This window comes from Apteryx mantelli, chromosome 23 (assembly GCF_036417845.1).
Source record: "Apteryx mantelli isolate bAptMan1 chromosome 23, bAptMan1.hap1, whole genome shotgun sequence".
NCBI classification, from domain to species: domain Eukaryota; kingdom Metazoa; phylum Chordata; class Aves; order Apterygiformes; family Apterygidae; genus Apteryx; species Apteryx mantelli.
In genome coordinates this window covers 8881949-8908532 of record NC_090000.1, presented here as the reverse complement: position 1 = coordinate 8908532, position 26584 = coordinate 8881949, and the positions used below count along the sequence as shown (strand labels likewise).

Here is a 26584-nt window from a genome sequence, read left to right as displayed (position 1 = left end):
CCCGCTGCTTAGCTTGGCTTCTCCATGGGCTTGGGGGGATGAATCATGGTGTGATGTTAGGAACAAGGGTCGTTTGAGGTCTGGCGGCCTGTCACCCAGCCCCTGTGGAGATGGTGACTGGTCGCTGAGCTACCAACCCAAGGTTGTCCCGCATGAGGCCAACGTCCTTTGCAACATGAGAGGGTCTGCCTGCCTTCTGCCCCCCTACCCAGTGTTCCCTCCCACCCAGAGGGAACGCCTCGAGGAGCAACCTCCTGCTCATCTGCCTGTGCATGGGCACAGCTGGCACAGGGAGGAAGGCTCAAAGGGGAAGGCCGAAGTAGCTCAGCTGGGAGAGCGTTAGACTGAAGATCTAAAGGTCCCTGGTTCAAGCCCGGGCTTCGGCAATGGGGTCCTCAGTGGTTCTGCAGGGCTCTTTTGCTAGAGCTGCTCTGTCTTCTCCCAGCCTGCCCCAACCCTGGCCATATCCCACACAGGATGGAGATGGGCATGTCCCACTCCACAGCTGGGGGGGGGGGGGAGCAGCCAGGACCCAGGTGAATGGGGCTCTTGCTCTGCAGTCTGCATCCTTCCATCCTGCCCACCCTCATGTGTTTGTGTTTGTGTTCCATGGGGAACCTCAAATGGTGTGGGAGGCATTTAGGTGCTGCACTGGCTCCAGATGGTGGGTGGAGCTGGTCATGAGTCACTCGCTGGGGGATGCCCCCTCTGCCTACTGGGGCCTCCTGGCCATGGAGAGCCCGTGGTGACTCTGAGCTCTTCGGCACAGCCCCCTTCCTTGAGATGATTCTACCTGGGATGGGCTCTGGTCTGGTGAGGCCCCACTCATTGCCCTCCCAGACCCTTTTGCAGAGCCGAGTATCCAGGCCGTGCGGGAGCTGCAGCTCTTGCCCTACTCAATGCTCCTGGGTATCTCCCTGGCTGCCCTCCTGGTCAATGGCTGCGACCCCCCTGAGGGACACCAGGGCTGTTCCCTGCATGGGATGTGCTGCCCAGGGCTTCCTGGGCGTCTTCTGCATTGCACAAAGCCTTTCCCACCTGTCTCCCTCCCCGGGCCATAGCCTCTTTGTATCTCGGCACCTCATTCTTTGCCTCCCCTGGAGCCCCCCTCCATCTCCTCCCCATCGCCGGACATGGTGGTGGCTGCTCTGGCTCTTTGGTGCCTCTGGCATGTACCCCCTCATCCATGTCATGCGGAAGGAGGACACCCGGGACACCCAGAGGAGACTCAGTGGCTGCAACATCAGAGCAATAAGCTGCCCTGCTCCCCTCACTAAAGACTCCAAGTCTACCTCATGCCATCCCTGTGCTGAGTTTGTGCCACCTGCGTTGATCATGCTCTTGCACAACTGTTCCAGTTCTTCCCACTGCTCCAGAGATGTGAGCCCCATCTGCCCAACCTTTGGGCCTTCTGCAAATGTGTCATCACTGCATTAGAGCTGCCCTCCAGAATAGCATGTCCTTAATGAAGGGTTGTCTCCTCACTGCAACACCTGAAGGCTTGGCACGCCCTGTGCTCAGGACCAGCTCCGTGAGGTGGCACAGCTTGGCCTCAGGGACCTCTTGCTCCTCAGCCTCTGCTCCCGCACAGCAAGCATTGGGACAAGCAGTCCTAGGGCAGTGCCAAAGTAGCTCAGCTGGGATAGCGTTAGACTGAAGATCTTAAAGGTCCCTGGTTCAAGCCTGGGCTTTGGCGCTGGGGTGGCCCTGGCCCTTTTGCAGAGCTGAGTATCCAGGCCATGCGGGAGCTGTGGCTCTTGCTCTTCTCAGTGCTCCTGGGCATCTCCCTGGCAATGGCCGTGACACTGCCTCCACACCCCCATGGACATCTTCCTCCTCAACCTTGCCTCCATCTCCACCACTGTCCCCAAATTCATGGCCAGTTCCCTCAGGGACACCAGGGCTGTTCCCTACTTGGGATGTGCTGCCCAGGGCTGTCTGGTTCTCTTCTTGATGGCAGCAGAGTTTTGTCTTCTCACTGTCATGGCCTACAGCTGCCACATGGCCAGCTGCAGACCCCTGCACTACGGGACCCTCCTGGACTCCACAGCTTGGATCCTGGGGCTGTGGTTTCTCCACACAGTGACTGTCAGTCCACAGCTGATACCTTCTCAGTGCCCCCGTGCCAAGACCATGCTGTGGAGCAATTCTCCTGTGCAGTCCCCCAGCTCCTCAGGCTCTGCTGTTCGGCTCAGGAGCATTGGCCTCCAGAATAGCATGTCCTTAATGATGGGTGATCTCCTCATTGCAACGTCCGAAGGCTGGACTCCAAATCCAAAGTCTAGGTAAAGAAGATGCTCCAGGGTCTGCACCCCGAGAAGTGCCCGCTGCTTAGCTTGGCTTCTCCATGGGCTTGGGGGGATGAATCATGGTGTGATGTTAGGAACAAGGGTCGTTTGAGGTCTGGCGGCCTGTCACCCAGCCCCTGTGGAGATGGTGACTGGTCGCTGAGCTACCAACCCAAGGTTGTCCCGCATGAGGCCAACGTCCTTTGCAACATGAGAGGGTCTGCCTGCCTTCTGCCCCCCTACCCAGTGTTCCCTCCCACCCAGAGGGAACGCCTCGAGGAGCAACCTCCTGCTCATCTGCCTGTGCATGGGCACAGCTGGCACAGGGAGGAAGGCTCAAAGGGGAAGGCCGAAGTAGCTCAGCTGGGAGAGCGTTAGACTGAAGATCTAAAGGTCCCTGGTTCAAGCCCGGGCTTCGGCAATGGGGTCCTCAGTGGTTCCGCAGGGCTCTTTTGCTAGAGCTGCTCTGTCTTCTCCCAGCCTGCCCCAACCCTGGCCATATCCCACACAGGATGGAGATGGGCATGTCCCACTCCACAGCTGGGGGGGGGGGGGAGCAGCCAGGACCCAGGTGAATGGGGCTCTTGCTCTGCAGTCTGCATCCTTCCATCCTGCCCACCCTCATGTGTTTGTGTTTGTGTTCCATGGGGAACCTCAAATGGTGTGGGAGGCATTTAGGTGCTGCACTGGCTCCAGATGGTGGGTGGAGCTGGTCATGAGTCACTCGCTGGGGGATGCCCCCTCTGCCTACTGGGGCCTCCTGGCCATGGAGAGCCCGTGGTGACTCTGAGCTCTTCGGCACAGCCCCCTTCCTTGAGATGATTCTACCTGGGATGGGCTCTGGTCTGGTGAGGCCCCACTCATTGCCCTCCCAGACCCTTTTGCAGAGCCGAGTATCCAGGCCGTGCGGGAGCTGCAGCTCTTGCCCTACTCAATGCTCCTGGGTATCTCCCTGGCTGCCCTCCTGGTCAATGGCTGCGACCCCCCTGAGGGACACCAGGGCTGTTCCCTGCATGGGATGTGCTGCCCAGGGCTTCCTGGGCGTCTTCTGCATTGCACAAAGCCTTTCCCACCTGTCTCCCTCCCCGGGCCATAGCCTCTTTGTATCTCGGCACCTCATTCTTTGCCTCCCCTGGAGCCCCCCTCCATCTCCTCCCCATCGCCGGACATGGTGGTGGCTGCTCTGGCTCTTTGGTGCCTCTGGCATGTACCCCCTCATCCATGTCATGCGGAAGGAGGACACCCGGGACACCCAGAGGAGACTCAGTGGCTGCAACATCAGAGCAATAAGCTGCCCTGCTCCCCTCACTAAAGACTCCAAGTCTACCTCATGCCATCCCTGTGCTGAGTTTGTGCCACCTGCGTTGATCATGCTCTTGCACAACTGTTCCAGTTCTTCCCACTGCTCCAGAGATGTGAGCCCCATCTGCCCAACCTTTGGGCCTTCTGCAAATGTGTCATCACTGCATTAGAGCTGCCCTCCAGAATAGCATGTCCTTAATGAAGGGTTGTCTCCTCACTGCAACACCTGAAGGCTTGGCACGCCCTGTGCTCAGGACCAGCTCCGTGAGGTGGCACAGCTTGGCCTCAGGGACCTCTTGCTCCTCAGCCTCTGCTCCCGCACAGCAAGCATTGGGACAAGCAGTCCTAGGGCAGTGCCAAAGTAGCTCAGCTGGGATAGCGTTAGACTGAAGATCTTAAAGGTCCCTGGTTCAAGCCTGGGCTTTGGCGCTGGGGTGGCCCTGGCCCTTTTGCAGAGCTGAGTATCCAGGCCATGCGGGAGCTGTGGCTCTTGCTCTTCTCAGTGCTCCTGGGCATCTCCCTGGCAATGGCCGTGACACTGCCTCCACACCCCCATGGACATCTTCCTCCTCAACCTTGCCTCCATCTCCACCACTGTCCCCAAATCCATGGCCAGTTCCCTCAGGGACACCAGGGCTGTTCCCTACTTGGGATGTGCTGCCCAGGGCTGTCTGGTTCTCTTCTTGATGGCAGCAGAGTTTTGTCTTCTCACTGTCATGGCCTACAGCTGCCACATGGCCAGCTGCAGACCCCTGCACTACGGGACCCTCCTGGACTCCACAGCTTGGATCCTGGGGCTGTGGTTTCTCCACACAGTGACTGTCAGTCCACAGCTGATACCTTCTCAGTGCCCCCGTGCCAAGACCATGCTGTGGAGCAATTCTCCTGTGCAGTCCCCCAGCTCCTCAGGCTCTGCTGTTCGGCTCAGGAGCATTGGCCTCCAGAATAGCATGTCCTTAATGATGGGTGATCTCCTCATTGCAACGTCCGAAGGCTGGACTCCAAATCCAAAGTCTAGGTAAAGAAGATGCTCCAGGGTCTGCACCCCGAGAAGTGCCCGCTGCTTAGCTTGGCTTCTCCATGGGCTTGGGGGGATGAATCATGGTGTGATGTTAGGAACAAGGGTCGTTTGAGGTCTGGCGGCCTGTCACCCAGCCCCTGTGGAGATGGTGACTGGTCGCTGAGCTACCAACCCAAGGTTGTCCCGCATGAGGCCAACGTCCTTTGCAACATGAGAGGGTCTGCCTGCCTTCTGCCCCCCTACCCAGTGTTCCCTCCCACCCAGAGGGAACGCCTCGAGGAGCAACCTCCTGCTCATCTGCCTGTGCATGGGCACAGCTGGCACAGGGAGGAAGGCTCAAAGGGGAAGGCCGAAGTAGCTCAGCTGGGAGAGCGTTAGACTGAAGATCTAAAGGTCCCTGGTTCAAGCCCGGGCTTCGGCAATGGGGTCCTCAGTGGTTCCGCAGGGCTCTTTTGCTAGAGCTGCTCTGTCTTCTCCCAGCCTGCCCCAACCCTGGCCATATCCCACACAGGATGGAGATGGGCATGTCCCACTCCACAGCTGGGGGGGGGGGGGAGCAGCCAGGACCCAGGTGAATGGGGCTCTTGCTCTGCAGTCTGCATCCTTCCATCCTGCCCACCCTCATGTGTTTGTGTTTGTGTTCCATGGGGAACCTCAAATGGTGTGGGAGGCATTTAGGTGCTGCACTGGCTCCAGATGGTGGGTGGAGCTGGTCATGAGTCACTCGCTGGGGGATGCCCCCTCTGCCTACTGGGGCCTCCTGGCCATGGAGAGCCCGTGGTGACTCTGAGCTCTTCGGCACAGCCCCCTTCCTTGAGATGATTCTACCTGGGATGGGCTCTGGTCTGGTGAGGCCCCACTCATTGCCCTCCCAGACCCTTTTGCAGAGCCGAGTATCCAGGCCGTGCGGGAGCTGCAGCTCTTGCCCTACTCAATGCTCCTGGGTATCTCCCTGGCTGCCCTCCTGGTCAATGGCTGCGACCCCCCTGAGGGACACCAGGGCTGTTCCCTGCATGGGATGTGCTGCCCAGGGCTTCCTGGGCGTCTTCTGCATTGCACAAAGCCTTTCCCACCTGTCTCCCTCCCCGGGCCATAGCCTCTTTGTATCTCGGCACCTCATTCTTTGCCTCCCCTGGAGCCCCCCTCCATCTCCTCCCCATCGCCGGACATGGTGGTGGCTGCTCTGGCTCTTTGGTGCCTCTGGCATGTACCCCCTCATCCATGTCATGCGGAAGGAGGACACCCGGGACACCCAGAGGAGACTCAGTGGCTGCAACATCAGAGCAATAAGCTGCCCTGCTCCCCTCACTAAAGACTCCAAGTCTACCTCATGCCATCCCTGTGCTGAGTTTGTGCCACCTGCGTTGATCATGCTCTTGCACAACTGTTCCAGTTCTTCCCACTGCTCCAGAGATGTGAGCCCCATCTGCCCAACCTTTGGGCCTTCTGCAAATGTGTCATCACTGCATTAGAGCTGCCCTCCAGAATAGCATGTCCTTAATGAAGGGTTGTCTCCTCACTGCAACACCTGAAGGCTTGGCACGCCCTGTGCTCAGGACCAGCTCCGTGAGGTGGCACAGCTTGGCCTCAGGGACCTCTTGCTCCTCAGCCTCTGCTCCCGCACAGCAAGCATTGGGACAAGCAGTCCTAGGGCAGTGCCAAAGTAGCTCAGCTGGGATAGCGTTAGACTGAAGATCTTAAAGGTCCCTGGTTCAAGCCTGGGCTTTGGCGCTGGGGTGGCCCTGGCCCTTTTGCAGAGCTGAGTATCCAGGCCATGCGGGAGCTGTGGCTCTTGCTCTTCTCAGTGCTCCTGGGCATCTCCCTGGCAATGGCCGTGACACTGCCTCCACACCCCCATGGACATCTTCCTCCTCAACCTTGCCTCCATCTCCACCACTGTCCCCAAATTCATGGCCAGTTCCCTCAGGGACACCAGGGCTGTTCCCTACTTGGGATGTGCTGCCCAGGGCTGTCTGGTTCTCTTCTTGATGGCAGCAGAGTTTTGTCTTCTCACTGTCATGGCCTACAGCTGCCACATGGCCAGCTGCAGACCCCTGCACTACGGGACCCTCCTGGACTCCACAGCTTGGATCCTGGGGCTGTGGTTTCTCCACACAGTGACTGTCAGTCCACAGCTGATACCTTCTCAGTGCCCCCGTGCCAAGACCATGCTGTGGAGCAATTCTCCTGTGCAGTCCCCCAGCTCCTCAGGCTCTGCTGTTCGGCTCAGGAGCATTGGCCTCCAGAATAGCATGTCCTTAATGATGGGTGATCTCCTCATTGCAACGTCCGAAGGCTGGACTCCAAATCCAAAGTCTAGGTAAAGAAGATGCTCCAGGGTCTGCACCCCGAGAAGTGCCCGCTGCTTAGCTTGGCTTCTCCATGGGCTTGGGGGGATGAATCATGGTGTGATGTTAGGAACAAGGGTCGTTTGAGGTCTGGCGGCCTGTCACCCAGCCCCTGTGGAGATGGTGACTGGTCGCTGAGCTACCAACCCAAGGTTGTCCCGCATGAGGCCAACGTCCTTTGCAACATGAGAGGGTCTGCCTGCCTTCTGCCCCCCTACCCAGTGTTCCCTCCCACCCAGAGGGAACGCCTCGAGGAGCAACCTCCTGCTCATCTGCCTGTGCATGGGCACAGCTGGCACAGGGAGGAAGGCTCAAAGGGGAAGGCCGAAGTAGCTCAGCTGGGAGAGCGTTAGACTGAAGATCTAAAGGTCCCTGGTTCAAGCCCGGGCTTCGGCAATGGGGTCCTCAGTGGTTCCGCAGGGCTCTTTTGCTAGAGCTGCTCTGTCTTCTCCCAGCCTGCCCCAACCCTGGCCATATCCCACACAGGATGGAGATGGGCATGTCCCACTCCACAGCTGGGGGGGGGGGGGAGCAGCCAGGACCCAGGTGAATGGGGCTCTTGCTCTGCAGTCTGCATCCTTCCATCCTGCCCACCCTCATGTGTTTGTGTTTGTGTTCCATGGGGAACCTCAAATGGTGTGGGAGGCATTTAGGTGCTGCACTGGCTCCAGATGGTGGGTGGAGCTGGTCATGAGTCACTCGCTGGGGGATGCCCCCTCTGCCTACTGGGGCCTCCTGGCCATGGAGAGCCCGTGGTGACTCTGAGCTCTTCGGCACAGCCCCCTTCCTTGAGATGATTCTACCTGGGATGGGCTCTGGTCTGGTGAGGCCCCACTCATTGCCCTCCCAGACCCTTTTGCAGAGCCGAGTATCCAGGCCGTGCGGGAGCTGCAGCTCTTGCCCTACTCAATGCTCCTGGGTATCTCCCTGGCTGCCCTCCTGGTCAATGGCTGCGACCCCCCTGAGGGACACCAGGGCTGTTCCCTGCATGGGATGTGCTGCCCAGGGCTTCCTGGGCGTCTTCTGCATTGCACAAAGCCTTTCCCACCTGTCTCCCTCCCCGGGCCATAGCCTCTTTGTATCTCGGCACCTCATTCTTTGCCTCCCCTGGAGCCCCCCTCCATCTCCTCCCCATCGCCGGACATGGTGGTGGCTGCTCTGGCTCTTTGGTGCCTCTGGCATGTACCCCCTCATCCATGTCATGCGGAAGGAGGACACCCGGGACACCCAGAGGAGACTCAGTGGCTGCAACATCAGAGCAATAAGCTGCCCTGCTCCCCTCACTAAAGACTCCAAGTCTACCTCATGCCATCCCTGTGCTGAGTTTGTGCCACCTGCGTTGATCATGCTCTTGCACAACTGTTCCAGTTCTTCCCACTGCTCCAGAGATGTGAGCCCCATCTGCCCAACCTTTGGGCCTTCTGCAAATGTGTCATCACTGCATTAGAGCTGCCCTCCAGAATAGCATGTCCTTAATGAAGGGTTGTCTCCTCACTGCAACACCTGAAGGCTTGGCACGCCCTGTGCTCAGGACCAGCTCCGTGAGGTGGCACAGCTTGGCCTCAGGGACCTCTTGCTCCTCAGCCTCTGCTCCCGCACAGCAAGCATTGGGACAAGCAGTCCTAGGGCAGTGCCAAAGTAGCTCAGCTGGGATAGCGTTAGACTGAAGATCTTAAAGGTCCCTGGTTCAAGCCTGGGCTTTGGCGCTGGGGTGGCCCTGGCCCTTTTGCAGAGCTGAGTATCCAGGCCATGCGGGAGCTGTGGCTCTTGCTCTTCTCAGTGCTCCTGGGCATCTCCCTGGCAATGGCCGTGACACTGCCTCCACACCCCCATGGACATCTTCCTCCTCAACCTTGCCTCCATCTCCACCACTGTCCCCAAATTCATGGCCAGTTCCCTCAGGGACACCAGGGCTGTTCCCTACTTGGGATGTGCTGCCCAGGGCTGTCTGGTTCTCTTCTTGATGGCAGCAGAGTTTTGTCTTCTCACTGTCATGGCCTACAGCTGCCACATGGCCAGCTGCAGACCCCTGCACTACGGGACCCTCCTGGACTCCACAGCTTGGATCCTGGGGCTGTGGTTTCTCCACACAGTGACTGTCAGTCCACAGCTGATACCTTCTCAGTGCCCCCGTGCCAAGACCATGCTGTGGAGCAATTCTCCTGTGCAGTCCCCCAGCTCCTCAGGCTCTGCTGTTCGGCTCAGGAGCATTGGCCTCCAGAATAGCATGTCCTTAATGATGGGTGATCTCCTCATTGCAACGTCCGAAGGCTGGACTCCAAATCCAAAGTCTAGGTAAAGAAGATGCTCCAGGGTCTGCACCCCGAGAAGTGCCCGCTGCTTAGCTTGGCTTCTCCATGGGCTTGGGGGGATGAATCATGGTGTGATGTTAGGAACAAGGGTCGTTTGAGGTCTGGCGGCCTGTCACCCAGCCCCTGTGGAGATGGTGACTGGTCGCTGAGCTACCAACCCAAGGTTGTCCCGCATGAGGCCAACGTCCTTTGCAACATGAGAGGGTCTGCCTGCCTTCTGCCCCCCTACCCAGTGTTCCCTCCCACCCAGAGGGAACGCCTCGAGGAGCAACCTCCTGCTCATCTGCCTGTGCATGGGCACAGCTGGCACAGGGAGGAAGGCTCAAAGGGGAAGGCCGAAGTAGCTCAGCTGGGAGAGCGTTAGACTGAAGATCTAAAGGTCCCTGGTTCAAGCCCGGGCTTCGGCAATGGGGTCCTCAGTGGTTCCGCAGGGCTCTTTTGCTAGAGCTGCTCTGTCTTCTCCCAGCCTGCCCCAACCCTGGCCATATCCCACACAGGATGGAGATGGGCATGTCCCACTCCACAGCTGGGGGGGGGGGGGAGCAGCCAGGACCCAGGTGAATGGGGCTCTTGCTCTGCAGTCTGCATCCTTCCATCCTGCCCACCCTCATGTGTTTGTGTTTGTGTTCCATGGGGAACCTCAAATGGTGTGGGAGGCATTTAGGTGCTGCACTGGCTCCAGATGGTGGGTGGAGCTGGTCATGAGTCACTCGCTGGGGGATGCCCCCTCTGCCTACTGGGGCCTCCTGGCCATGGAGAGCCCGTGGTGACTCTGAGCTCTTCGGCACAGCCCCCTTCCTTGAGATGATTCTACCTGGGATGGGCTCTGGTCTGGTGAGGCCCCACTCATTGCCCTCCCAGACCCTTTTGCAGAGCCGAGTATCCAGGCCGTGCGGGAGCTGCAGCTCTTGCCCTACTCAATGCTCCTGGGTATCTCCCTGGCTGCCCTCCTGGTCAATGGCTGCGACCCCCCTGAGGGACACCAGGGCTGTTCCCTGCATGGGATGTGCTGCCCAGGGCTTCCTGGGCGTCTTCTGCATTGCACAAAGCCTTTCCCACCTGTCTCCCTCCCCGGGCCATAGCCTCTTTGTATCTCGGCACCTCATTCTTTGCCTCCCCTGGAGCCCCCCTCCATCTCCTCCCCATCGCCGGACATGGTGGTGGCTGCTCTGGCTCTTTGGTGCCTCTGGCATGTACCCCCTCATCCATGTCATGCGGAAGGAGGACACCCGGGACACCCAGAGGAGACTCAGTGGCTGCAACATCAGAGCAATAAGCTGCCCTGCTCCCCTCACTAAAGACTCCAAGTCTACCTCATGCCATCCCTGTGCTGAGTTTGTGCCACCTGCGTTGATCATGCTCTTGCACAACTGTTCCAGTTCTTCCCACTGCTCCAGAGATGTGAGCCCCATCTGCCCAACCTTTGGGCCTTCTGCAAATGTGTCATCACTGCATTAGAGCTGCCCTCCAGAATAGCATGTCCTTAATGAAGGGTTGTCTCCTCACTGCAACACCTGAAGGCTTGGCACGCCCTGTGCTCAGGACCAGCTCCGTGAGGTGGCACAGCTTGGCCTCAGGGACCTCTTGCTCCTCAGCCTCTGCTCCCGCACAGCAAGCATTGGGACAAGCAGTCCTAGGGCAGTGCCAAAGTAGCTCAGCTGGGATAGCGTTAGACTGAAGATCTTAAAGGTCCCTGGTTCAAGCCTGGGCTTTGGCGCTGGGGTGGCCCTGGCCCTTTTGCAGAGCTGAGTATCCAGGCCATGCGGGAGCTGTGGCTCTTGCTCTTCTCAGTGCTCCTGGGCATCTCCCTGGCAATGGCCGTGACACTGCCTCCACACCCCCATGGACATCTTCCTCCTCAACCTTGCCTCCATCTCCACCACTGTCCCCAAATTCATGGCCAGTTCCCTCAGGGACACCAGGGCTGTTCCCTACTTGGGATGTGCTGCCCAGGGCTGTCTGGTTCTCTTCTTGATGGCAGCAGAGTTTTGTCTTCTCACTGTCATGGCCTACAGCTGCCACATGGCCAGCTGCAGACCCCTGCACTACGGGACCCTCCTGGACTCCACAGCTTGGATCCTGGGGCTGTGGTTTCTCCACACAGTGACTGTCAGTCCACAGCTGATACCTTCTCAGTGCCCCCGTGCCAAGACCATGCTGTGGAGCAATTCTCCTGTGCAGTCCCCCAGCTCCTCAGGCTCTGCTGTTCGGCTCAGGAGCATTGGCCTCCAGAATAGCATGTCCTTAATGATGGGTGATCTCCTCATTGCAACGTCCGAAGGCTGGACTCCAAATCCAAAGTCTAGGTAAAGAAGATGCTCCAGGGTCTGCACCCCGAGAAGTGCCCGCTGCTTAGCTTGGCTTCTCCATGGGCTTGGGGGGATGAATCATGGTGTGATGTTAGGAACAAGGGTCGTTTGAGGTCTGGCGGCCTGTCACCCAGCCCCTGTGGAGATGGTGACTGGTCGCTGAGCTACCAACCCAAGGTTGTCCTGCATGAGGCCAACGTCCTTTGCAACATGAGAGGGTCTGCCTGCCTTCTGCCCCCCTACCCAGTGTTCCCTCCCACCCAGAGGGAACGCCTCGAGGAGCAACCTCCTGCTCATCTGCCTGTGCATGGGCACAGCTGGCACAGGGAGGAAGGCTCAAAGGGGAAGGCCGAAGTAGCTCAGCTGGGAGAGCGTTAGACTGAAGATCTAAAGGTCCCTGGTTCAAGCCCGGGCTTCGGCAATGGGGTCCTCAGTGGTTCCGCAGGGCTCTTTTGCTAGAGCTGCTCTGTCTTCTCCCAGCCTGCCCCAACCCTGGCCATATCCCACACAGGATGGAGATGGGCATGTCCCACTCCACAGCTGGGGGGGGGGGGGAGCAGCCAGGACCCAGGTGAATGGGGCTCTTGCTCTGCAGTCTGCATCCTTCCATCCTGCCCACCCTCATGTGTTTGTGTTTGTGTTCCATGGGGAACCTCAAATGGTGTGGGAGGCATTTAGGTGCTGCACTGGCTCCAGATGGTGGGTGGAGCTGGTCATGAGTCACTCGCTGGGGGATGCCCCCTCTGCCTACTGGGGCCTCCTGGCCATGGAGAGCCCGTGGTGACTCTGAGCTCTTCGGCACAGCCCCCTTCCTTGAGATGATTCTACCTGGGATGGGCTCTGGTCTGGTGAGGCCCCACTCATTGCCCTCCCAGACCCTTTTGCAGAGCCGAGTATCCAGGCCGTGCGGGAGCTGCAGCTCTTGCCCTACTCAATGCTCCTGGGTATCTCCCTGGCTGCCCTCCTGGTCAATGGCTGCGACCCCCCTGAGGGACACCAGGGCTGTTCCCTGCATGGGATGTGCTGCCCAGGGCTTCCTGGGCGTCTTCTGCATTGCACAAAGCCTTTCCCACCTGTCTCCCTCCCCGGGCCATAGCCTCTTTGTATCTCGGCACCTCATTCTTTGCCTCCCCTGGAGCCCCCCTCCATCTCCTCCCCATCGCCGGACATGGTGGTGGCTGCTCTGGCTCTTTGGTGCCTCTGGCATGTACCCCCTCATCCATGTCATGCGGAAGGAGGACACCCGGGACACCCAGAGGAGACTCAGTGGCTGCAACATCAGAGCAATAAGCTGCCCTGCTCCCCTCACTAAAGACTCCAAGTCTACCTCATGCCATCCCTGTGCTGAGTTTGTGCCACCTGCGTTGATCATGCTCTTGCACAACTGTTCCAGTTCTTCCCACTGCTCCAGAGATGTGAGCCCCATCTGCCCAACCTTTGGGCCTTCTGCAAATGTGTCATCACTGCATTAGAGCTGCCCTCCAGAATAGCATGTCCTTAATGAAGGGTTGTCTCCTCACTGCAACACCTGAAGGCTTGGCACGCCCTGTGCTCAGGACCAGCTCCGTGAGGTGGCACAGCTTGGCCTCAGGGACCTCTTGCTCCTCAGCCTCTGCTCCCGCACAGCAAGCATTGGGACAAGCAGTCCTAGGGCAGTGCCAAAGTAGCTCAGCTGGGATAGCGTTAGACTGAAGATCTTAAAGGTCCCTGGTTCAAGCCTGGGCTTTGGCGCTGGGGTGGCCCTGGCCCTTTTGCAGAGCTGAGTATCCAGGCCATGCGGGAGCTGTGGCTCTTGCTCTTCTCAGTGCTCCTGGGCATCTCCCTGGCAATGGCCGTGACACTGCCTCCACACCCCCATGGACATCTTCCTCCTCAACCTTGCCTCCATCTCCACCACTGTCCCCAAATTCATGGCCAGTTCCCTCAGGGACACCAGGGCTGTTCCCTACTTGGGATGTGCTGCCCAGGGCTGTCTGGTTCTCTTCTTGATGGCAGCAGAGTTTTGTCTTCTCACTGTCATGGCCTACAGCTGCCACATGGCCAGCTGCAGACCCCTGCACTACGGGACCCTCCTGGACTCCACAGCTTGGATCCTGGGGCTGTGGTTTCTCCACACAGTGACTGTCAGTCCACAGCTGATACCTTCTCAGTGCCCCCGTGCCAAGACCATGCTGTGGAGCAATTCTCCTGTGCAGTCCCCCAGCTCCTCAGGCTCTGCTGTTCGGCTCAGGAGCATTGGCCTCCAGAATAGCATGTCCTTAATGATGGGTGATCTCCTCATTGCAACGTCCGAAGGCTGGACTCCAAATCCAAAGTCTAGGTAAAGAAGATGCTCCAGGGTCTGCACCCCGAGAAGTGCCCGCTGCTTAGCTTGGCTTCTCCATGGGCTTGGGGGGATGAATCATGGTGTGATGTTAGGAACAAGGGTCGTTTGAGGTCTGGCGGCCTGTCACCCAGCCCCTGTGGAGATGGTGACTGGTCGCTGAGCTACCAACCCAAGGTTGTCCCGCATGAGGCCAACGTCCTTTGCAACATGAGAGGGTCTGCCTGCCTTCTGCCCCCCTACCCAGTGTTCCCTCCCACCCAGAGGGAACGCCTCGAGGAGCAACCTCCTGCTCATCTGCCTGTGCATGGGCACAGCTGGCACAGGGAGGAAGGCTCAAAGGGGAAGGCCGAAGTAGCTCAGCTGGGAGAGCGTTAGACTGAAGATCTAAAGGTCCCTGGTTCAAGCCCGGGCTTCGGCAATGGGGTCCTCAGTGGTTCCGCAGGGCTCTTTTGCTAGAGCTGCTCTGTCTTCTCCCAGCCTGCCCCAACCCTGGCCATATCCCACACAGGATGGAGATGGGCATGTCCCACTCCACAGCTGGGGGGGGGGGGGAGCAGCCAGGACCCAGGTGAATGGGGCTCTTGCTCTGCAGTCTGCATCCTTCCATCCTGCCCACCCTCATGTGTTTGTGTTTGTGTTCCATGGGGAACCTCAAATGGTGTGGGAGGCATTTAGGTGCTGCACTGGCTCCAGACAGTGGGTGGAGCTGGTCATGAGTCACTCATCTGGGGGGACCCCCCTCTGCCTGCTGGAGCCTCCTGCCCCCTCCTAGTCCTGGAGAACCCATGGTGACTCTGAGCTCCTCGGTTCAGCCCCCTTCCTTGAGATGATTCTACCTGGGATGGGCTCTGGTCTGGTGAGGCCCCACTCATTGCCCACCCAGACCCACATGTGGTCCCTGGAGGTCCCCTGAGCTGTCCTGGCAGCTTCATGGTGCCCTCCAGGATGGCTGTCTACCATCAGCCCTGCTGCATGGGGGAAGTCCCAGTAGGTAAGTTTCAAGACCATATGAGGGTGACGCATGCTTTACTTATGGTGGATGATTGAGGTTTCAAAGAGTCTCCTTGGGGCATCCTTAAGCACCTCCTTCCTCATGCTGTGGATGAGAGGCTTCACAGCTAGAGGAATGAAAGAGCCAGAGCAGCCACCACCAACCATGTCCAGTGATGTGGAGGAGATGGAGGGGGACTCCAGGTGGGCAAAGAGTGAGGTGCTGAGATACAAAGAGGTCATGACCAGGGGAGAAAAGCAGGTGGGAAAGGCTTTGTGCAATCAAGAAGACACCCAGGAAGCCCTGGGCAGCACATCCCATGCACGGAACAGCCCTGGTGTCCCTTCAGAGAACTGGCCATGGATTTGGGGACAGTGGTGGAGATGGAGGCAAGGTTGAGGAGGAAGATGTCCATGGGGGTGTGGAGGCAGTGGTCACAGGCTGCGGTTGTAAGGATGAGGCTGTTGCCCAGGAGGGCAGCCCAGGAGCATTGATGTGGCGGAGCGCAACTACCCCCTGCCCCTTATCTTGGGCCCCAGCTGACCACAAATAACCGACAGCACCCAGTGCTGACCAGGAGGAACTAAGCGATACTGGTTGCAACTGGTGAGGCCAGAAGTGGGCGTGAGATCAGCCAAAAGGGTATATTTTCCCGAAGAGTGCATGAGGTCAGCAAAAAGGTTTATCTCCACACCAAATATCATATGAGGATGAATCAAACTCCATGCCCATAAATAGTGCTGCAGCCTAGAGCCCATTGAGCTCTCCTGCATGGCAGCGGGCTGCATGGCGATGAATCTCCTCTTGAGTTGGGACGCCTCTCAAGGTTACTCTCCAGGAGTTAAGAGAACCACTAACAAGAAAATGTTGTAGGGGAAAGAAACCAAGACTCAGGCAATAACAAATGCGCAGTAAGATTCACTTGCTATGACTACAGTGTATCACCATCTTCAATAAACTCGTTTGCAATAAACCCAGAGTTAATAGCACCCCCCCACACACACCCCCGCAACAACTGAGAAGGGCAAAAGCTGCAGCTCCCATGTGGCCTGGAGACCCAGCTCTGCAAAAGACCACCAGGGCACCCCAGTGCCAAAGCCCAGGCTTGAACCAGGGACCTTTAGGTCTTCAGTCTAACACTCTCCCAGCTGAGCTACTTTGGCCCTGCCCTGGCACCTCTTGTCCCCATCACAGCCGTGCAGGAGCAGAGGCTGAGGAGCAGGAGGTCCCTTGGGCCAAGCTGTGTCTTGCCTGGCCATTGCTGGGCGTGGATGTCCCTGGTGACCATCCCCAAACCTGCTCTGCTCTTCTTCTCCAGGCATGGGTTGGATCACACCTCTTGGTGGGTCAGATGCCTCCACCAGTCCCTGTTCTGCCTGGCATACAACTAAAACATCTACAACTCCTCCCTTGTCCACAAAAATCCATCAGTCCTTCATAACTGTCTTGAAATATCTCCAGCCATTGGGAATGGCTGAGGAGAGCCAACAGAAGCATCTCCAAAGAGCTGCTTCCTCTGATAACCTTGCTGGGGAAGGTCCATGTCCATGTCCACTTGGCTGAGATGATCCCAATGGCATCTTCACACACTCACCCAGACCCTGATGTTGGAAGGCACCTCGGGACTGTCCCACACAGCCTGTCCTGATCAGAGCAGGTCTCTCAGGGATTTGTCCAGCCGTGTTTGGCAGATCTCCACAGATGGAGACACCACAACCCAACATTCTCATCAACCTGTTCAACAGGAAAGGCTGTGAGGACCCAGCATGATAAGGGGGTGAGGCTGGAGAGTGATTCATGACACCCTTTTGGAAACCCCACTTCGCTGGATCCAGTGCAACACACAAAAGCCTCTCACACCATTTGAGGTTCCCCATGGTACCACCAAGCCCCTCCCTTGACCACAAACACATGAGGGAGGGCAGGATGGGAAGGGGCAGAGCAAGGGTAAGCCCCATCTGTCTGGGTCTTGCCTGCTCCCCCCAGCTCCCAGCTGTGGGCTGAGATACAGCCAGGGTTGGGGCAGGCTGGGAGAAGACAGAGCAGCTCTAGCAAAAGAGCCCTGCGGAACCACTGAGGACCCCATTGCCGAAGCCCGGGCTTGAACCAGGGACCTTTAGATCTTCAGTCTAACGCTCTCCCAGCTGAGCTACTTCGGCCTTCCCCTTTGAGCCTTCCTCCCTGTGCCAGCTGTGCCCATGCACAGGCAGATGAGCAGGAGGTTGCTCCTCGAGGCGTTCCCTCTGGGTGGGAGGGAACACTGGGTAGGGGGGCAGAAGGCAGGCAGACCCTCTCATGTTGCAAAGGACGTTGGCCTCATGTGGGACAACCTTGGGTTGGTAGCTCAGCGACCAGTCACCATCTCCACAGGGGCTGGGTGACAGGCCGCCAGACCTCAAACGACCCTTGTTCCTAACATCACACCATGATTCATCCCCCCAAGCCCATGGAGAAGCCAAGCTAAGCAGCGGGCACTTCTCGGGGTGCAGACCCTGGAGCATCTTCTTTACCTAGACTTTGGATTTGGAGTCCAGCCTTCGGACGTTGCAATGAGGAGATCACCCATCATTAAGGACATGCTATTCTGGAGGCCAATGCTCCTGAGCCGAACAGCAGAGCCTGAGGAGCTGGGGGACTGCACAGGAGAATTGCTCCACAGCATGGTCTTGGCACGGGGGCACTGAGAAGGTATCAGCTGTGGACTGACAGTCACTGTGTGGAGAAACCACAGCCCCAGGATCCAAGCTGTGGAGTCCAGGAGGGTCCCGTAGTGCAGGGGTCTGCAGCTGGCCATGTGGCAGCTGTAGGCCATGACAGTGAGAAGACAAAACTCTGCTGCCATCAAGAAGAGAACCAGACAGCCCTGGGCAGCACATCCCAAGTAGGGAACAGCCCTGGTGTCCCTGAGGGAACTGGCCATGGATTTGGGGACAGTGGTGGAGATGGAGGCAAGGTTGAGGAGGAAGATGTCCATGGGGGTGTGGAGGCAGTGTCACGGCCATTGCTCAGGAGGCCATTGCCAGGGAGATGCCCAGGAGCACTGAGAAGGGCAAGAGCCACAGCTCCCACATGGCCTGGATACTCAGCTCTGCAAAAGGGCCAGGGCCACCCCAGCGCCAAAGCCCAGGCTTGAACCAGGGACCTTCAGTTAGTTAGATCTTTAGTTAGATCTTCAGTCTAACGCTCCCAGCTGAGCTATGTCAGCTCTGCCCCGGGAGCTCTCCTCCCTGTGCTGGCTGTGCTGGAGCGGAGGCTGAGGAGCAAGCGGTTCCTTAGGCCAAGCTGTGCCACCCCAGGGAGTCAGTCCTGAACGTGGGGCAGGCCAAGCCCAACCCTGCAGGTCCCCGTTCTGACAGGAGGGCAGCCAGCAGGAGGGGAAGAGCCCATCTCTGCACCCAGTATCTTCCCGTTGATGAAATCACAGAATGTTTGAGATTGGTAGGGGCCTCTGAAGATCTTCTAGTTCATGCTGGAGCAGAGGCCGAGGAGCACGAGGTCCCCTGGGCCAAGCTGTGTCTCACCTGGCCATCGCTGGTGACTATCCCCAAATCTGCTCTGCTCTCCTTCTCTGGGCATGATGGGATGGCACCTCTTGGAGGGTCTCTGCCCTGCTGCCACCCTCCCCTCTGGGCTCGCCTCCCCACTGCGGGTACCCCCACTCTTGCTGCTCCCAGCAGCTGCCTCTTGGTGGGAGGCCCCCAACCCAGATGGTGCAGAAACTCTCAAGCTGTGATGCAGAAAAGCTTCCCCCTGAACTACATATCGGAATATTCTACCAAAGTGGGGTCAGCAGACAGAGGATGGGGCAGGTCAGGACTGAGAGGTGCAGGGCTGGACACAGGCACCTCCACGGCATTGCTCAGGCAACAGCCAAAGACACGGCGAGCAGCCCCGGGAGGGCACATCAGAGATCATTCCCTATCTCCCTTGGCTCTGGTCACCGAGAAATGACCCAGGATCCAGCCCGCAGTCCCTAAGGGATCACGCTGGCACTCAAACTCATCCCCTGGAGCCCATGGAGTTCACAAGCAGAGCAACAGGACCCTCCGTGGTGCAGGACCTTGGGCAGATCTTGGACTCCACCTTCTGAAGAAAGGCCAGACTCCAGGCACAGTGTTGAGGACATCCCCTTTTATTTCAGAAACGGTATTCTGGAAGCCAGGGCTAGCAAAAAGGTGCTCATTGCCTCGTCCTGCTGGTGCTCACAGGAACGCATGTGGCAACACAGTGCTACCACCACCACATCAGGAGACCACAAGGCCACATGCACATGTTGTAGTACAGCAGGATGGGGTGGGAATGGAAGAAAGCAGCTCTAAGGAGAGAATGCCCTGCTAACGGCCTTGTCCCCAGGAAAGCTGCAGCGAGGAGGTACCTCCCACAGCAGCAGTTGGATGGGCCTGATGGATGCAGGGTCAGTCCCTGTGCCAGCCATGCTGGAGCAGAGGCCGAGGAGCAGGAGGCCCCTCAGGTCAAGCTGTGCCACCCTGGGGAGCTGGCCCTGAGCATGGGGTGGGCTGAGTCTCTCCCCGCAGGTCCCTGTCCTGCCAGCAGCTGTCTCTGTGCCCAGGGTCTCCCTGTTGATGAAATCACAGAACAGTTGAGGTCGGAAGGGACCTCTGGAGATCATCTAGTCCAACTTCCCTGCTCAGCATCACCAGGGAGGGACCTCTGGAGGTTTGCTAGTCCAACTTCCCACATCAAGCAGGGCTGCTTGGAGCCCTCCAGTCTCATCTGGCCATGGTTGGGCTGTGGCTGACCCTTGCAGTTAGTGGGGCCTCACCAAGCAATAGCCTCTCCCAGGTGGAATCATCTGAAGGAAGAAGGCTGAACTGAGAAGCTCAGAGGCACCATGGGCTCTCCAGGGCCAGGAGAGTCCCTGCTAGGCCCCAGCAGGCAAAGGGGGGGGGGTCCCACTGGAGAGCGGCTCAATGACCAGCTCCACCACCATCTGGAGCCATCTCTTGCCATTTGAGGCCCCCCATGGTACCACCAAACTCCTCCCCTGGCCACAGACACATGAGGGAAGGCAGGATGGGAAGGGGCAGAGCAAGAGTCCATCTGGGTCCTGGCTGCTCCCCCCAGCTGTGGGTGGGATACAGCCAGAGTTGGGGAAGACTGGGAGAAGACAGAGCAGCTCTGCAAAAGTCCAAGAAGAACCAACAAGGATCACCACTGCCGAAGCCCGGGCTTGAACCAGGGACCTTTAGATCTTCCGTCTAACGCTCTCCCGGCTGAGCTACTTTGGCACTGCCCTAGGACTACTTGTCCCAATGCTTGCTGTGCGGGAGCAGAGGCTGAGGAGCAAGAGGTCCCTGAGGCCAAGCTGTGCCACCTCACGGAGCTGGTCCTGAGCACAGGGCGTGCCAAGCCTTCAGGTGTTGCAGTGAGGAGACAACCCTTCATTAAGGACATGCTATTCTGGAGGGCAGCTCTAATGCAGTGATGACACATTTGCAGAAGGCCCAAAGGTTGGGCAGATGGGGCTCACATCTCTGGAGCAGTGGGAAGAACTGGAACAGTTGTGCAAGAGCATGATCAACGCAGGTGGCACAAACTCAGCACAGGGATGGCATGAGGTAGACTTGGAGTCTTTAGTGAGGGGAGCAGGGCAGCTTATTGCTCTGATGTTGCAGCCACTGAGTCTCCTCTGGGTGTCCCGGGTGTCCTCCTTCCGCATGACATGGATGAGGGGGTACATGCCAGAGGCACCAAAGAGCCAGAGCAGCCACCACCATGTCCGGCGATGGGGAGGAGATGGAGGGGGGCTCCAGGGGAGGCAAAGAATGAGGTGCCGAGATACAAAGAGGCTATGGCCCGGGGAGGGAGACAGGTGGGAAAGGCTTTGTGCAATGCAGAAGACGCCCAGGAAGCCCTGGGCAGCACATCCCATGCAGGGAACAGCCCTGGTGTCCCTCAGGGGGGTCGCAGCCATTGACCAGGAGGGCAGCCAGGGAGATACCCAGGAGCATTGAGTAGGGCAAGAGCTGCAGCTCCCGCACGGCCTGGATACTCGGCTCTGCAAAAGGGTCTGGGAGGGCAATGAGTGGGGCCTCACCAGACCAGAGCCCATCCCAGGTAGAATCATCTCAAGGAAGGGGGCTGTGCCGAAGAGCTCAGAGTCACCACGGGCTCTCCATGGCCAGGAGGCCCCAGTAGGCAGAGGGGGCATCCCCCAGCGAGTGACTCATGACCAGCTCCACCCACCATCTGGAGCCAGTGCAGCACCTAAATGCCTCCCACACCATTTGAGGTTCCCCATGGAACACAAACACAAACACATGAGGGTGGGCAGGATGGAAGGATGCAGACTGCAGAGCAAGAGCCCCATTCACCTGGGTCCTGGCTGCTCCCCCCCCCCCCCAGCTGTGGAGTGGGACATGCCCATCTCCATCCTGTGTGGGATATGGCCAGGGTTGGGGCAGGCTGGGAGAAGACAGAGCAGCTCTAGCAAAAGAGCCCTGCGGAACCACTGAGGACCCCATTGCCGAAGCCCGGGCTTGAACCAGGGACCTTTAGGTCTTCAGTCTAACGCTCTCCCAGCTGAGCTACTTCGGCCTTCCCCCTTGAGCCTTCCTCCCTGTGCCAGCTGTGCCCATGCACAGGCAGATGAGCAGGAGGTTGCTCCTCGAGGCGTTCCCTCTGGGTGGGAGGGAACACTGGGTAGGGGGGCAGAAGGCAGGCAGACCCTCTCATGTTGCAAAGGACGTTGGCCTCATGCGGGACAACCTTGGGTTGGTAGCTCAGCGACCAGTCACCATCTCCACAGGGGCTGGGTGACAGGCCGCCAGACCTCAAACGACCCTTGTTCCTAACATCACACCATGATTCATCCCCCCAAGCCCATGGAGAAGCCAAGCTAAGCAGCGGGCACTTCTCGGGGTGCAGACCCTGGAGCATCTTCTTTACCTAGACTTTGGATTTGGAGTCCAGCCTTCGGACGTTGCAATGAGGAGATCACCCATCATTAAGGACATGCTATTCTGGAGGCCAATGCTCCTGAGCCGAACAGCAGAGCCTGAGGAGCTGGGGGACTGCACAGGAGAATTGCTCCACAGCATGGTCTTGGCACGGGGGCACTGAGAAGGTATCAGCTGTGGACTGACAGTCACTGTGTGGAGAAACCACAGCCCCAGGATCCAAGCTGTGGAGTCCAGGAGGGTCCCGTAGTGCAGGGGTCTGCAGCTGGCCATGTGGCAGCTGTAGGCCATGACAGTGAGAAGACAAAACTCTGCTGCCATCAAGAAGAGAACCAGACAGCCCTGGGCAGCACATCCCAAGTAGGGAACAGCCCTGGTGTCCCTGAGGGAACTGGCCATGGATTTGGGGACAGTGGTGGAGATGGAGGCAAGGTTGAGGAGGAAGATGTCCATGGGGGTGTGGAGGCAGTGTCACGGCCATTGCTCAGGAGGCCATTGCCAGGGAGATGCCCAGGAGCACTGAGAAGGGCAAGAGCCACAGCTCCCACATGGCCTGGATACTCAGCTCTGCAAAAGGGCCAGGGCCACCCCAGCGCCAAAGCCCAGGCTTGAACCAGGGACCTTCAGTTAGTTAGATCTTTAGTTAGATCTTCAGTCTAACGCTCCCAGCTGAGCTATGTCAGCTCTGCCCCGGGAGCTCTCCTCCCTGTGCTGGCTGTGCTGGAGCGGAGGCTGAGGAGCAAGCGGTTCCTTAGGCCAAGCTGTGCCACCCCAGGGAGTCAGTCCTGAACGTGGGGCAGGCCAAGCCCAACCCTGCAGGTCCCCGTTCTGACAGGAGGGCAGCCAGCAGGAGGGGAAGAGCCCATCTCTGCACCCAGTATCTTCCCGTTGATGAAATCACAGAATGTTTGAGATTGGTAGGGGCCTCTGAAGATCTTCTAGTTCATGCTGGAGCAGAGGCCGAGGAGCACGAGGTCCCCTGGGCCAAGCTGTGTCTCACCTGGCCATCGCTGGTGACTATCCCCAAATCTGCTCTGCTCTCCTTCTCTGGGCATGATGGGATGGCACCTCTTGGAGGGTCTCTGCCCTGCTGCCACCCTCCCCTCTGGGCTCGCCTCCCCACTGCGGGTACCCCCACTCTTGCTGCTCCCAGCAGCTGCCTCTTGGTGGGAGGCCCCCAACCCAGATGGTGCAGAAACTCTCAAGCTGTGATGCAGAAAAGCTTCCCCCTGAACTACATATCGGAATATTCTACCAAAGTGGGGTCAGCAGACAGAGGATGGGGCAGGTCAGGACTGAGAGGTGCAGGGCTGGACACAGGCACCTCCACGGCATTGCTCAGGCAACAGCCAAAGACACGGCGAGCAGCCCCGGGAGGGCACATCAGAGATCATTCCCTATCTCCCTTGGCTCTGGTCACCGAGAAATGACCCAGGATCCAGCCCGCAGTCCCTAAGGGATCACGCTGGCACTCAAACTCATCCCCTGGAGCCCATGGAGTTCACAAGCAGAGCAACAGGACCCTCCGTGGTGCAGGACCTTGGGCAGATCTTGGACTCCACCTTCTGAAGAAAGGCCAGACTCCAGGCACAGTGTTGAGGACATCCCCTTTTATTTCAGAAACGGTATTCTGGAAGCCAGGGCTAGCAAAAAGGTGCTCATTGCCTCGTCCTGCTGGTGCTCACAGGAACGCATGTGGCAACACAGTGCTACCACCACCACATCAGGAGACCACAAGGCCACATGCACATGTTGTAGTACAGCAGGATGGGGTGGGAATGGAAGAAAGCAGCTCTAAGGAGAGAATGCCCTGCTAACGGCCTTGTCCCCAGGAAAGCTGCAGCGAGGAGGTACCTCCCACAGCAGCAGTTGGATGGGCCTGATGGATGCAGGGTCAGTCCCTGTGCCAGCCATGCTGGAGCAGAGGCCGAGGAGCAGGAGGCCCCTCAGGTCAAGCTGTGCCACCCTGGGGAGCTGGCCCTGAGCATGGGGTGGGCTGAGTCTCTCCCCGCAGGTCCCTGTCCTGCCAGCAGCTGTCTCTGTGCCCAGGGTCTCCCTGTTGATGAAATCACAGAACAGTTGAGGTCGGAAGGGACCTCTGGAGATCATCTAGTCCAACTTCCCTGCTCAGCATCACCAGGGAGGGACCTCTGGAGGTTTGCTAGTCCAACTTCCCACATCAAGCAGGGCTGCTTGGAGCCCTCCAGTCTCATCTGGCCATGGTTGGGCTGTGGCTGACCCTTGCAGTTAGTGGGGCCTCACCAAGCAATAGCCTCTCCCAGGTGGAATCATCTGAAGGAAGAAGGCTGAACTGAGAAGCTCAGAGGCACCATGGGCTCTCCAGGGCCAGGAGAGTCCCTGCTAGGCCCCAGCAGGCAAAGGGGGGGGGGTCCCACTGGAGAGCGGCTCAATGACCAGCTCCACCACCATCTGGAGCCATCTCTTGCCATTTGAGGCCCCCCATGGTACCACCAAACTCCTCCCCTGGCCACAGACACATGAGGGAAGGCAGGATGGGAAGGGGCAGAGCAAGAGTCCATCTGGGTCCTGGCTGCTCCCCCCAGCTGTGGGTGGGATACAGCCAGAGTTGGGGAAGACTGGGAGAAGACAGAGCAGCTCTGCAAAAGTCCAAGAAGAACCAACAAGGATCACCACTGCCGAAGCCCGGGCTTGAACCAGGGACCTTTAGATCTTCCGTCTAACGCTCTCCCGGCTGAGCTACTTTGGCACTGCCCTAGGACTACTTGTCCCAATGCTTGCTGTGCGGGAGCAGAGGCTGAGGAGCAAGAGGTCCCTGAGGCCAAGCTGTGCCACCTCACGGAGCTGGTCCTGAGCACAGGGCGTGCCAAGCCTTCAGGTGTTGCAGTGAGGAGACAACCCTTCATTAAGGACATGCTATTCTGGAGGGCAGCTCTAATGCAGTGATGACACATTTGCAGAAGGCCCAAAGGTTGGGCAGATGGGGCTCACATCTCTGGAGCAGTGGGAAGAACTGGAACAGTTGTGCAAGAGCATGATCAACGCAGGTGGCACAAACTCAGCACAGGGATGGCATGAGGTAGACTTGGAGTCTTTAGTGAGGGGAGCAGGGCAGCTTATTGCTCTGATGTTGCAGCCACTGAGTCTCCTCTGGGTGTCCCGGGTGTCCTCCTTCCGCATGACATGGATGAGGGGGTACATGCCAGAGGCACCAAAGAGCCAGAGCAGCCACCACCATGTCCGGCGATGGGGAGGAGATGGAGGGGGGCTCCAGGGGAGGCAAAGAATGAGGTGCCGAGATACAAAGAGGCTATGGCCCGGGGAGGGAGACAGGTGGGAAAGGCTTTGTGCAATGCAGAAGACGCCCAGGAAGCCCTGGGCAGCACATCCCATGCAGGGAACAGCCCTGGTGTCCCTCAGGGGGGTCGCAGCCATTGACCAGGAGGGCAGCCAGGGAGATACCCAGGAGCATTGAGTAGGGCAAGAGCTGCAGCTCCCGCACGGCCTGGATACTCGGCTCTGCAAAAGGGTCTGGGAGGGCAATGAGTGGGGCCTCACCAGACCAGAGCCCATCCCAGGTAGAATCATCTCAAGGAAGGGGGCTGTGCCGAAGAGCTCAGAGTCACCACGGGCTCTCCATGGCCAGGAGGCCCCAGTAGGCAGAGGGGGCATCCCCCAGCGAGTGACTCATGACCAGCTCCACCCACCATCTGGAGCCAGTGCAGCACCTAAATGCCTCCCACACCATTTGAGGTTCCCCATGGAACACAAACACAAACACATGAGGGTGGGCAGGATGGAAGGATGCAGACTGCAGAGCAAGAGCCCCATTCACCTGGGTCCTGGCTGCTCCCCCCCCCCCCCAGCTGTGGAGTGGGACATGCCCATCTCCATCCTGTGTGGGATATGGCCAGGGTTGGGGCAGGCTGGGAGAAGACAGAGCAGCTCTAGCAAAAGAGCCCTGCGGAACCACTGAGGACCCCATTGCCGAAGCCCGGGCTTGAACCAGGGACCTTTAGATCTTCAGTCTAACGCTCTCCCAGCTGAGCTACTTCGGCCTTCCCCTTTGAGCCTTCCTCCCTGTGCCAGCTGTGCCCATGCACAGGCAGATGAGCAGGAGGTTGCTCCTCGAGGCGTTCCCTCTGGGTGGGAGGGAACACTGGGTAGGGGGGCAGAAGGCAGGCAGACCCTCTCATGTTGCAAAGGACGTTGGCCTCATGCGGGACAACCTTGGGTTGGTAGCTCAGCGACCAGTCACCATCTCCACAGGGGCTGGGTGACAGGCCGCCAGACCTCAAACGACCCTTGTTCCTAACATCACACCATGATTCATCCCCCCAAGCCCATGGAGAAGCCAAGCTAAGCAGCGGGCACTTCTCGGGGTGCAGACCCTGGAGCATCTTCTTTACCTAGACTTTGGATTTGGAGTCCAGCCTTCGGACGTTGCAATGAGGAGATCACCCATCATTAAGGACATGCTATTCTGGAGGCCAATGCTCCTGAGCCGAACAGCAGAGCCTGAGGAGCTGGGGGACTGCACAGGAGAATTGCTCCACAGCATGGTCTTGGCACGGGGGCACTGAGAAGGTATCAGCTGTGGACTGACAGTCACTGTGTGGAGAAACCACAGCCCCAGGATCCAAGCTGTGGAGTCCAGGAGGGTCCCGTAGTGCAGGGGTCTGCAGCTGGCCATGTGGCAGCTGTAGGCCATGACAGTGAGAAGACAAAACTCTGCTGCCATCAAGAAGAGAACCAGACAGCCCTGGGCAGCACATCCCAAGTAGGGAA

At 58.5% G+C, this 26584-nt stretch overlaps 10 non-coding genes across 10 annotated transcripts; 7 read left to right on the top strand and 3 right to left on the bottom strand.

The window, feature by feature from the left end:
• Nucleotides 1-313: 313 nt before the first annotated feature.
• Nucleotides 314-386, top strand: TRNAF-GAA (transfer RNA phenylalanine (anticodon GAA)). The gene has a single exon. It is a non-coding gene; the product is annotated as a tRNA-Phe (tRNA).
• A 2250-nt stretch (nt 387-2636) lies between these two features.
• TRNAF-GAA (transfer RNA phenylalanine (anticodon GAA)) lies at nt 2637-2709 on the top strand. The gene has a single exon. It is a non-coding gene; the product is annotated as a tRNA-Phe (tRNA).
• A 2250-nt stretch (nt 2710-4959) lies between these two features.
• TRNAF-GAA (transfer RNA phenylalanine (anticodon GAA)) lies at nt 4960-5032 on the top strand. The gene has a single exon. It is a non-coding gene; the product is annotated as a tRNA-Phe (tRNA).
• A 2250-nt stretch (nt 5033-7282) lies between these two features.
• TRNAF-GAA (transfer RNA phenylalanine (anticodon GAA)) lies at nt 7283-7355 on the top strand. The gene has a single exon. It is a non-coding gene; the product is annotated as a tRNA-Phe (tRNA).
• Nucleotides 7356-9605: 2250 nt separating this feature from the next.
• Nucleotides 9606-9678, top strand: TRNAF-GAA (transfer RNA phenylalanine (anticodon GAA)). Its single transcript has one exon. It is a non-coding gene; the product is annotated as a tRNA-Phe (tRNA).
• Nucleotides 9679-11928: 2250 nt separating this feature from the next.
• Nucleotides 11929-12001, top strand: TRNAF-GAA (transfer RNA phenylalanine (anticodon GAA)). The gene has a single exon. It is a non-coding gene; the product is annotated as a tRNA-Phe (tRNA).
• A 2250-nt stretch (nt 12002-14251) lies between these two features.
• Nucleotides 14252-14324, top strand: TRNAF-GAA (transfer RNA phenylalanine (anticodon GAA)). Its single transcript has one exon. It is a non-coding gene; the product is annotated as a tRNA-Phe (tRNA).
• A 2659-nt stretch (nt 14325-16983) lies between these two features.
• Nucleotides 16984-17056, bottom strand: TRNAF-GAA (transfer RNA phenylalanine (anticodon GAA)). Its single transcript has one exon. It is a non-coding gene; the product is annotated as a tRNA-Phe (tRNA).
• A 4326-nt stretch (nt 17057-21382) lies between these two features.
• Nucleotides 21383-21455, bottom strand: TRNAF-GAA (transfer RNA phenylalanine (anticodon GAA)). Its single transcript has one exon. It is a non-coding gene; the product is annotated as a tRNA-Phe (tRNA).
• A 4326-nt stretch (nt 21456-25781) lies between these two features.
• Nucleotides 25782-25854, bottom strand: TRNAF-GAA (transfer RNA phenylalanine (anticodon GAA)). Its single transcript has one exon. It is a non-coding gene; the product is annotated as a tRNA-Phe (tRNA).
• Nucleotides 25855-26584: the final 730 nt, after the last annotated feature.